General features: G+C 35.8%; 1 long non-coding RNA gene across 1 annotated transcript in view; it reads right to left on the reverse strand.

Moving 5' to 3' along the window:
- The window catches only part of LOC141563349 (uncharacterized), a 32,043-nt gene extending 19,374 nt beyond the window's left edge, over window positions 1–12,669 (reverse strand). The window contains exons 1-2 of the long non-coding RNA XR_012488400.1: window positions 12,401–12,669; window positions 12,136–12,227 (exon numbers count right to left, since the gene is read on the reverse strand). This is a non-coding gene — a long non-coding RNA (uncharacterized LOC141563349). The remainder of the gene's footprint in view (window positions 1–12,135; window positions 12,228–12,400) is intronic.
- Window positions 12,670–12,706: the final 37 nt, after the last annotated feature.

The following is a 12,706-nucleotide window of genomic DNA, read 5'->3' on the forward strand; positions in this document are numbered from 1 at the left end:
AGTGTTTGACAAATCCAAAGATCCCAACTTTTGGGATAAGAATTCATTATTTGACAAAAACTGCTGGGAAAACTGGAAATTAGTATGGCAGAAACTAGGCATGGACCCGCATTTAACACCACATACTAAGATAAGATCAAAATGGGTCCAAGATTTAGGCATAAAGAATGAAATCATAAATAAATTAGAGGAACATAGGATAGTTTATCTCTCAGATTTGTGGAGGAGGAAGGAATTTGTGTCCAAAGGAGAACTAGAGACCATTATTGATCATAAAATAGAAAATTTTGATTATACCAAATTAAAAAGTTTCTGCACAAACAAAACTAATGCAAACAAGGTTAGAAGGGAAGTAACAAATTGGGAAAACATTTTTACAGGTAAAGGTTCTGATAAAGGCCTCAACTCCAAAACATACAGAGAATTGACTTTAATTTATAAGAAATCAAGCCATTCTCTAATTGATAAATGGTCAAAGGATATGAACAGACAATTTTCAGATGATGAAATTAAAACTATTTCCACTCATATGAAAGAGTGTTCCAAATTACTATTGATCAGAGAAATGCAAATTAAGACAACTCTGAGATATCATTACACACCTGTCAGATTGGCTAAGATGACAAATAACGATAAATGTTGGAAGGGCTGTGGGAAAACTGGGACACTGATGCATTGTTGGTGGAGTTGTGAAAGAATCCAACCATTCTGGAGAGCAATCTGGAACTATGCCCAAAAAGTTATCAAAATGTGCATACCCTTTGACCCAGCAGCGCTATACTACTGGGCTTATATCCCAAAGAAATACTAAAGAAGGGAAAGGGACCTGTATGTGCCAAAATGTTTGTGGCAGCCCTTTTTGTAGTGGCTAGAAACTGGAAAATGAATGGATGTCCATCAATTGGAGAATGGTTGGGTAAATTATGGTATATGAATGTTATGGAATATTATTGTTCTGTAAGAAATGACCAACAGGAGGAATACAGAGAGGCTTGGAGAGATTTACATCAACTGATGCTGAGTGGAACGAGCAGAACTAGGAGATCATTATACACTTCAACAATGATACTGTATGAGGATGTATTCTGATGGAAGTGGCTATCTTCAACATGGAGAAGAGTTAATCCAATTCCAATTGATCAATGATGGACAGAATCAGCTACATCCAGAAAAGGAACACTGGGAAATGAATGTAAACTGTGAGCATTTGTTTGTTTGTTTGTTTTTTTGTTTTTCTTCCCAGATTATTTTTACCTTCAGAATACAATTCTTCCTTTGCAACAACAACAACAACAACAAAATTCAGTTCTGCACATATATATTGTACCTAGGATATACTATAAGATATTTAATATGTATGGGAATGCCTGCCATCTAGGGGAGGGGGTAGAGGGAAGGAGGGGAAAAATTTGGAACAGAAGGGAGTACAAGGGATAATGTTATATAAAAAAAATACTTATGCTTATGTACTGTCAAAAAAAGTTATAATTATAAAAATTAATAAAAAATTTAAAAAACTAAACAAAATTTAAAAAAAAGAAAGAAAGAGAAAAAGGAATTTTTGTCTGGCATTCAGCAAGATAATTAATTTGGGGCTCTGCTCTAACAAATCAATGGAACATGAGAGGAGTTGAAGGACTGAAGGCCTTCCATGCTTATTTGATCTCAAGATATGTCACAGATTGAACACTTTCCCTGTGATAAGAGAGCCCTAGTTGCTATCCAGAGATGGTGAGGGATTTGTCTGCTTTGATATGGGGGCAGAGGTCTCTAGTTTGTCTAAAAGTTTGTTTTTGTCCCATGTATTCCTGATCTCCCTCATAAACTTCAGACTCATATTTCCAACTGCTCATTAGATCCAGATCATCCTGGATACCCTTCTGCTATTTTGGGTTCAATAAAGCTAAAATGAAAGCTTACATCTTTTCTGCTATTCACTCATTCTCATAAAATTATATTCCTTTAAACATGTCATATATAGTGTTAAGATTAACAAAGCTTTTACCAAGGCAGATAGTACAATCATTAGTACCCCCATTTTGCACACTGAAGCTTAGAAAAGTTAAAAGACATGACCCTGGTCACATAGCTAGAACTGAGTTTAAAGTCTTGTTCTTCTGATCCTAAGACCAATGTCATTTCGGTACATTCTTCCTTCTTCCTGGTATTTTACACACATGCAGTTCTTATTGGTTTTCTCTCCACATCTCAATTCAATAAATATCATACTATTCCCATTAACACCAATCTCACTCAGATCCTTAGGACTTTAACTTGGATTAAGACAATGACATCCTACAGGTTTCCAAACTTAGATGCTGTTCTCCCTCTAATTCTATAAAGTATTACAATATTAATAATTTTATTACAAAGGTCTGATTATTCTATTGCTCAAAAATATTTGAGGATTGCTTAAGGCAGGCTGCTTAAATTTTTTCACCCAAGAAGCTTTTATACAACCCAAGCAAGGTATATGGGTATATAAAGTAAGTATACAAATCAAAACATTTACTGAATAATAAATCATAATTTCATGACTCTCACATTCAGTTACATGGCCCACAGTTGAAGCTTTGGCTTAAGATATAAAGTTTGGCTCCTTAGCATGATATTTAAGGTTTTCTATATGGTAGTTATAATCTGCTTTTAATCTTATCTCACACTATTCTCATTTCCATATTCTGTTTTTTAGCCAAATTGCTCACATTCCTTAACTTCCATACCTTTAGTGCTTTTCTTTCTAGTCTCTGCCTTTCAACATTCCATCCCTCTTTCAGAGAATACATAAAAACTTCCACTATAAAGACTCTTGATTCTCATTTCCTTATCTGTTTTCCCAGCATTTTGCACTTCTCTTTATTATAAGCTGACAGGTATATGGTGCCTTAAGATTATAATTTACATAATTATCATGTTTCACCTTCCTAACAGCCTAATGGAGTAAGTCCCACAGGCTTTTGTTATTTTCTTTGAAAAATAATTGTTCTTAAAAATTTTTATCATGAATTTGATAAACATGAACAAAAATGAACATTTTTCATGCAAAGAACAGAGAATTTCACATATTCTCTACTATATTAGCTTTTAAGTATACAATTGTTCAGTTTATTCAAATTATATTCAACACGGTCCTGCTTATCTTTCTCCTGAATTTTCATTTACTCTCTTTTATGTATTATCTTAACATTTTATTAATATTCTTTTTTCCCCCTTGGTATCAGTATTGCTGTGTCTACTCTTCCATCCCACATTCCCACCTTTCCTTGAAACAAATAAGTTTAAGGGATAAGGATTAGCCCTGTGATCTAACTGGTAGAGGTTATTCCCTGGCAAGGAAACTATCAATTCAGGCTGGCACCATCTCTGTAACTTACAGTCTTAAAATGATTTAGGTGACTTGCCCAAGGAGCAGAGCCAGTAAGTTTCAGAGGAAGAACTTTTTTTCCAAGTCAGATCTCTACCCACTAGCCCATCCTGTTTCTAGCTACAAAGAGATATGGACAAGTAAGATAAATCTACACTTTAGCTATGTTTGATAAAGTCTGTCTCATCTAGTCCATCACTCCTCTGTTGATAGGTAGGAACCATAATTCATTATCAGTCATCTGGACTTCTAACTGGGGGGAAAGGAAGGGAGTAAGTATTTATATGGTGCTTCCCATGTACCAGACATTTGCCAAGTGCTTTTTATAAACATTATCTCATTTTATCCTTACAACAAATGACCCCATTTTACAGTTGAGGAAACCGAAGCAGAGATTCAGTGACGGGCCTAAGGTCACCCATCTGAGGCCACCTTTAAAAGTGGATACACTGTGCTACCAGCTGTGATTGGTCATTACAATGATCATAGTCCCCAAAGTCCTCTTTACAGTGGTTTTACTTTAAAATGTTTTTATCATTGTATAAATTGATCTCTGGTTCTACTTATTTGACTATTATCAGTTCACAAGTTTCTTAGAATCTATTCTTTTTATCACTTCTCATGGTATAGTAATATTCTGTCATATTCATACAGCTATTACCTTATTATGGGCACTACTACTTTCAGTTTTTTCCAATGAAAACTACTACTATGAACATTTTTGTGCATATAGATCCTTTCCCTCTTTTTTGTTTTCTTTTACTCCATATTCAAATGAGATAGCAGCACAAAGTGGTTAAATGATATGTCATTAACAGAACCAGCTACACCTAGCAAAAGAACGCTGGGAAATGAGTGTGGGCTGCTTACATTTTTGTTTTTCTTCCCAGATTATTTTTACCTTTCTGATTTTTCTTGTGCAACAAGAGAACTATATAAATATGTACACATATATTGTATTTAAGATATACTTTAACACATTTAACATGTATGAGACTGCCTACCATCTAGGGGAGGAGGTGGAATGAAGAAAGGGAAAAGTTGGAACAGAAGTGTTTGCAAAGGTCAATGTTGAAAAATTACCCATGCATATGTTCTGTCAATAAAAAGCTATAAAATTAAAAAAAAACCCTCATATAGGGAAAAAAATGAAAAAAGTGGGAAGGGGTTTAATTAGTATATTTCAAATTATGATGTAAGCAGTAATCATTAAAACATTTGATTTTGAAAAAAAGATTTATCATTGATCACATAGCTAGCCAAGCATCAGACATCATAACTTGAGTCTAGATCTCCTCCATATCTTAGATTCATAACTTCAGTGTTATTCTTGATTGCTCTCATTCCATATATCCACATCATTGCAAAATCTTGTCACTCTTACCCTTTACATCTTCTGTTCATCTGTTCCCCTCTACTCACAGTGACCATACTTGCACAGGCCCAAATTACCTCTTGCCAAAATTGTTGAAGTAGTTTTCTAATTGGTTTCCCTGCCTTAAATCTTTCCTCATTTCAATCTATCTTCCACTTAGCTGCTGAAAGGACTTTCCTAAAGCATGGATCTAATTCTGTTATTTTATCTCCTCCTTCAATAAACTCCAATGGCTCATTACCTCCTGATTCAAATATAAAATCCTGTTTGCCATTCAAATCACTTTATAATCTGATCTTTTTTTTACCTTTCCAATTTTTTATATTTTATTCTCTTCCATATACCTCCCATTTCAGCTACACTAGAATACTTGCTGTTCCTCACACATTAATACGATATATTCAATGTATTGCCCCTGACTGTTCCCCATATCTAGAATATTTTCCCTTTTTACTTTAGGCTCCTAGTTTCCTGGATTCCTTCAAGACTCAGATCTTTATATCTTAGCTTCTACAGGAGGTATTTCTTCTCCCAGATGCTATCTTCTTCTTCCAGTGAATTTTATTTTTTTAATTAAAACTTTTTTATTTTCAAAATATATGCATAGATAATTTTCTTTTTCTTTTTAAATTATAGCTTTTTATTGATAGAACATATGCATGGGTAATTTTTACTACATTGTCCCTTGCACTCACTTCTGTTCCAACTTTTCCCTTCTCTCCCCCACCCCTTCCCCTAAATGGCAGGCAGTCTTATACATACAATGTATGTATAGTCTTATCGATACAATGTGTGTGCAGATCTGTACAATTCTCTTGTTGCACAGGAAGAATTGGATTCAGAAGGTAAAAATAACCTGGGAAGAAAAACAAAAATGCAAGTAGTCCACATTCATTTCCCAGTGTTTCTTTTCTGGGTGTAGCTGATTCTGTCCATCATTGATCAATTGGAACTGAATTAGATCTTCTCTTTGTCGAAGATAACCATTTCCATCAGAATATATCCTCATACAGTATCGTTGTTGAAGTGTATAATGATCTCCTGGTTCTGCTCATTTCACTCAGCTCATGTAAGTCTCTCCAAGCCTCTCTATATTCATCCTGCTGGTCATTTCTTACAGAAGAATAATATTCCATAACATTCATATACCACAATTTACCCAACCATTCTCCAATTGATGGGCAACCATTCATTTTGCATGAATAATTTTCAACATTCACCCTTGCAAAACTTTGTGTTCCAAATTTTTTCCCTTCCTTTCTCCCCACTTCCTGTCCTAGATGGCAAGTAATCCAATATATGTTAAACATGTGCAATTCCTCTATACATATTTCCACAAATATCTTCTTCCAAGATTACCTTTCATCTAGAATGTATTTTTAATGGGGTCATTCATTTGTCAGCCTTCTCCATTAGAATGCCTTTTTTTGCATCCTTAGTGCTTAGCATAATGCTTGATACATAAGAAGTGCTTAATAAATGCATGTTAAGAGGTTTTTTTTCTGATTTCCAAGTCTGGAATTCTACCTACTACACTATGCTGCCAATTTCTAAGCTGAGTATATTTCCTATCATCCTTTCTTCACTATGAGGCCTTTGAAAAAAGAGCATGTCATCTATATTTATATCCTATCTAGTGCCTAGTACAGTGCTAGTACATAACAGGCACTTTTAAAAAAAGATTTCTGTTGAAGGAGTGAAGTTTCAAATTTCCTTAAGATTGATCTTTCTGGTCCAGTTCCATTGTCTCAGTGTTGATCTCCAGGAATGCTACTAAGGCTAAATAGCTAAAAGTTAACAGCTTGGGTACATTTAGTGTTGATGCATGTTTCCTAAAATAGGGCCTCAGTGTTTCTAAGGACAGTTGAGTTTCACTCATTCTGTGGGACTTGTTAGCTGTGCAAGACTAAGCAAGTCATTCAACCTCTCAGCTGCTTTTTTCCCCCCCTTTAATCTGTAAAAATTAGGGAGTTGGAGTAGATGATTTTAAGATCCCTTTCAAGTCTGATATTTAGAATTCTGTTGAATTTTTATTTTTTATGATATGACTACTAGAATCAGACAAGTCTAGCTCTGTCTTCTCTTCCCTGATTTACTAGATGCCTAAACTAAGCAGGTGGATGGATGTCAGTGCTAAGGAGGCTATAATTATATCTTGAAAGTAGACCCAATTCCTAATTTCAATTGTTGACTCTGGCACTCTTTGGACATTAGCAACTTGGAATACGTGAAGCAAGGTGGGTGACCCAACATATAACTCATTTATTGGTAACAGCATCTTTACAATGACTTAAGTTTTGCAAAGCATTATAGTATGTTGGCTACCATATTTAGCTGAGCTCTAATAATAGAACAAGAGAGTGGATATCTACTTTAACCTTGCATGTACTACAGTAAACAGGCCATACATAGCATACTAATGACTTGCACCTGCACTGCTTGCTACCAATAGGTGGCCTCCATTACATCAGTGATTGAGCCAGCTCTTTCTATAGAAATTATAATATCTGACAACTTTTCCCCTTGATTTAATTTTCTTTTCTCACTTAGGTCAAATTCTAAACTTAGTAAAGGTTATCTGCTGTTTTAAATACATCAAGGTTGAAAATACTATAATTAAAACTGGTTTTATTAGCATCTCTCTATCCTTTCATACTTAAAACATTCTTAATAGCTACAGAAGACACCAAAGGTAGTTATCTGAATTTTATGAAGGGGAAATTGAAGCTTCAAAACAGAGAAGATAGTACTGAGTCAAAAATAGAGTTGAGAACAGAATTTAGGAAACTCAAGCCAAAGAGCTTTTTTGGGATACAATGCTCTCTATTATGATTTTAGACTTATTCTTATTACCCTTTGCATTTGGAAATAAAGGAATCTTGCTTTCTGACAGGCAGGAATGGGAATTGCTTTCAGGTACCACAAGTGCTTTATACTATAGCTTTTTATGTAATTGTAAAATGAAGCAAAGTCCTGAAGTAATCACCTGGATATTTCAAGTAAAAACTTGGCTAAAAAAGAGGGTTTTGAGACCCAAATAATATTGGATATGTACAGTTATCAGATGTTGCTAATGTAAACCTAGCCTGCATGTGTGTTTTTTTCCCCAGTTACATGTAAAATAACATTTTTTTGGCTATACATGTACATTTTTAAAAATGTATTTCCATATGAATCATATTGGAAGAGGAAAATCATAAGGAAAAAAAATAATAAAAAAGTGAACATAGAATGTGTTGATTTATATTCAGTCGCCATAGTTCTTTCTCTGGATATGAATGGCATTTTCTATCCAAAGTTTATTGGGATTGCCTTGAATTATTGAACTACTGAGAAGAACCAAGTCTGTCATAGCTAATCATTGGACAATTTTGCAGTTGCTTGTATACAATGTTTTCCTAGTTCTGCTTGTTTCACTTAGCATCAGTTCATATAAAATCTTTTTTTAAAGTAAGGTTCTGTATTTACTTTCCAATGTCTAGTATACCAGATTTTAAAAAAAAAAATTTTTTTTGTATAGAAATTTTTCTTTTTTTTAATTATAGCTATTTACAAGATATATGCGTGGATAATTTTTTAACATTGACCCTTGCAAAACTTTCTATTCCAACTTTTCCCTTCCTTCCTCCCCTCCTCTCCCCTAGATGACAGATAGTCCAATACATGTTAAATATGTTAAAGTCTATGTTAGTAGTATACCAGTTCTTATACTAAAATATCAATACACGTTCCTGGGAAACTTAAACTGTTAGATTAGTTAGGCTTAAAGAACTAATCTAATCTGTTTCTTTTTTTATCTTGCTTTCTCCTCTTTGAGTATTAAGATAAAAAATTAGGCAACTGGATTCTCTACAAGTTTACAGAATTTAGAATTAGAAGGGACCTTAGATATCATTATTATCAGCATAATCCAACATTGTACAGAAGAAGTTGAGGCCCTAAAAGATGAGATGCCTTACAATATAACAAAGCAAATCTAGATTTTCTGGTTCCAAACTATGCCAAATTTTCTCTACATTAGTCCTTAGCTGATGAGTAAAGGAAACTGCTTTAGAAAACCTTTAGGTCTACAGAATCTTAAAGGTGGAATAGAACCTGGATTATTATGGCATCTGATCTCATTTAAAAGATAAGAAAGATAAGGTCCTGTGATACCAAATATTTTGCCAAAGATTTCAGAGTTAGTTTGTAGGAAAGCCCAGAACTAGAATCTAAGTCTTGGGATTCTTAATGCCTTATGCTGGCTATGACATATATAATGGCAATTCCCAAATCTAATTCTTTTTTACCAAAGAAATCTGTCCACCAAATAATTTTTGTGGATTAAGTACCTACTTTGACAAGATATATGTAAAATGCTTTGCAAACCTTAAAATATTACAGAAACTATTATTAGCTATTTTTATTACTCACTGCACTTCAAGCCACTCAAAGGGATGGTCTCACCTTAGTTCTCACAATGACCTATATCTATTCCACATCAATGATTTAAAAAATTTTTTTTCTGATAAAACTCTCATCTTTCCCTCGATCATTCAGATCCACTCCACCTAAAACAATTAAAATCTTCTCTGTAACCTTGACCTCTATACTTCCGTACTCTCACCTTTTTTTTTTCCCTTCATAGTATTCTTGGTACTATAATCAGGTTAATACACACTATCTTGTACCCTGAAATTCCTCGTTCTCTTGTTCTATTGCTTCTCATTCCTTGCCAACCCTGAACATCTGATTAGCCTTCTTTCTGACTTCTCCTCTTCTACTAGCATGTTGGGTTTGCTATAAATCTGTGATATTTAATTTCAACTGAGTTTTTATTTTATGATTGTAATCCTTTTATTTTCCTGATTCTTTCTCAAACTCCCCACAGTAGCAATCTTATGTATTTTCTTTTCTTCCTAAGTACTCTATGTTGCTATCTTACTTTACAGAGGAAAATGAAGTCCATTTGTCATGAAGTACCCCTTTCTTCCCCAGCTCCCAAAAGGGGCTCTCTTCTTTATCAAAGTCAACATTTCAAATTCTCCTTTATTCTTCCCTCCCATTTTTTCATTTTCAATCTCTCCTCATCCACTGGCTTTTTTCCCATATCACTTCCATCCTTAACAAAAATCTTCACTTGATCTTGAAATCCCCTCAAACTATTATGCTAGCTTTCTCCTTCCTTTCTTAAGTCAAATTCTTGGAAAGAACCCTTTACACTAATTGCTTCCACACTCTTACCTCCCATTTATTTTTGAAGTCTTTTGAAATGTTTTGACATAATTGCTTGATGAATTGTTCCATTTAAGGTTAGTAATCATTTTAAAATTTATTTATTTAATATAAATAAATTCAATGATCTTTCAGAAATAGTTTTTACTTTTTCTGACCCATAGGGCTTTTGAAACTGAGAAGGGCCTCATGGGTACTCTTTTTTTCTGGTTTTGTTTTTTTTTTAAACAGTGTTTTGTCTTGCTTGTTTTATTTGCCTGAGTGTTTCTTCTGGGTTTCCTTTGATGAATTATCATACATTTCCTTTTCCCTATGTGAGGTGTTCCCTTGGGCGTTTTTCTCTATATACTCTCTTTTCATCTCATCATCTTTCATGAGTTATTTTGCAAATGACTCTCCAAACTTCTCTCTTTTGAACTTGTCTCATCACTTAAAATCACTTACTAGATGTATCTTTTTGGATTTTACAAAAGCATCTCAAGCTCAACAAGTTAAAACTGGATCACTGGACCTTATAAAGTTAACTCTTCTCTAAATGTCCTTTTAAATTTTCTGTTGAGAACACCACAAATCTTTTTAGTTACCTCATTATCTTTTAGATTCCACATTCATTATTTATCTATCTACTTCCTTCTCTTTATTCATGTGGCTACCATTCTTGTTTAAGCTCATATCATCTTTTCCTTGAAAGGCAAGACTCCTACAGGGTCTCCCAACCTCTAGTTTTTCCCTCCATCCTCCAATGAGCTGCCAAATTTATGTTCTTAAAACAGAATCCTGACCATGACATTCTTCTGCTCAAAATTTTTTTTTAATGGTAACTGGTTATTTCCCAGGAAAAAAACTAAATTCTGAACTTGACATTTAAAACCTTCATAATCTGACTGTAGCCTACTTTTTATTTTCACATTCTTCTTCTTATACTCTGGTTCTGATATTAGCATTCAACAGAAATTGCCCTTCCTAAAGTTACCAATGATCACCTAATTGCCAAATCTAATGGCTTTTTCTCAATCCTCATTCTTTTTTGACCTCTTTACAGAATTGAATATTGTTGATCATTATCTCCTCTCAAACACTTGCAGGTATTCTCATCTATCTGACCTCTCCTTAGTTTCCTGTGCTGGTTCTTCATCCATACATGGCCATTAATTGTGGGTACTCCTAGAAGGAGCTGGTTGGCACAATAGAGTGCTAGGCCTGAAGTCAGGAAGACCTTGGTTCAAATCCAGCCTCAGACCTCTGTCTGTTTTAGTTTCCTCAACAGCAAAATGAAGATAAGAAGTACCTATCTCCCAAGATTGTTGTGAGGATCAAATGATATATAACTTATACAACACTTAGCACAGTACTTGGCTTGTAATAGAAACTAAATAAATGCTTGTTTCTTCCTTTGGCTATCCCTGGACCCTTTCCTCTTTCCTCACTATACTATCATTTGGTGATGTCATTATCTCTCTGTGAATGAATTATCATCTGTGCAGGTGATTCTCAAGCCTATATACTATCCTCTGATCCGCAGCTTCAGTTCTGCCTTTGGACTGTTTAAATTGTATTTTCTGGAGGCATCTCCGATTCAGCCTCTCTAAAACAGAACTTATTACCTTTCCCCTCTTTTTGAACTTTCTATCCACACAACATTTCTCATATACATGTCCCCTTCTCATCATTCTTACACAGGTCCTCATCACATTTTGCCAGGATTACTCATAGTTTTTTCCTCAGGTTTCTCCTCCACTCCAACCCATCCTTTACTTGGCTACCAAAGAGCTTTTCCTAAAGCACTGATCCTGTTCAATAGAACTTCAAGCAGCTCCTTATTCCCTCTTGGTTATTATAAAAATTTGTTTGGAATTTAAAGTCTTTCATAACACGGCCTCTAGGACACTCCCATCTCTCGGCACTAGACATTCTCGCTACCTTTCCCCCGTTCCTGGAATGTTCTTTTGTCCACTCCAACGGCTTGTCTCCCTGTCTTCAAGTCCCAGATAGAATCAGCTTCCTGACCCCTCCATTCCCAGTGCCTTCTACCTGGTAAACAGTTCCTGTCTATCTGGTCCGAGGCTTGCTCGGCTACTTTTTGTTTACCTGTACTCCCTCCAGCTAGACTGTAAGCTCGCTGTGGGAAGCAATTTTCTCTTTAGGAATCTAACATTTATTGACAGATTTATTTCCAACTCACATTTTACTCCATGCTGTTCCTCACACATAGCGTTTCTATCTCTTCATTGGACGGCCACCAGGGCTTGAAACGTTCTCCCCTTACATTGCTTTCTTCAAGACCCAGTACAGAGGGCACGATTCCAAGAGGAGATCGAAAAAGACACAAAAACACCTTTTTAACAGCCTGCCTGCTGAAACTGGGAAAAACCCTGTTTTGGCGGAGCGGCTGGCCGGGCTATGCTAACTGGGGGCGGTGGGGGGGAAGGGCTGAGCGGAGAACTCACAGAGGTGGCTCGCCTGAAGTCGGAGCAAGGGGAAAGGTCAGGAGGGTTCTGGGGCCTTCAAGAATCCAGGCCGGGCCCTCAGGAGGTAACAAGCGAACGATGACCCTTCTCGGTCCCCGTGCTCAGACTAATCCCTCTTCTTCCCGAGGAGGGCATTTGGGGCTCAGTCCGAACCTCTCCGGGGCTCTGAGACAACCCTTATGGCGGGGGACACCGCATAGCCGTCGAGGGCCCTCTTCACACTTTGCGGGGTACCGCGAGTGAAGTGAACGGCTCGCACGCACGCGCGGTCGGGACGCAGACGCC

This window comes from Sminthopsis crassicaudata, chromosome 3 (assembly GCF_048593235.1).
Source record: "Sminthopsis crassicaudata isolate SCR6 chromosome 3, ASM4859323v1, whole genome shotgun sequence".
In the NCBI taxonomy this organism is placed as follows: Eukaryota; Metazoa; Chordata; class Mammalia; order Dasyuromorphia; family Dasyuridae; genus Sminthopsis; species Sminthopsis crassicaudata.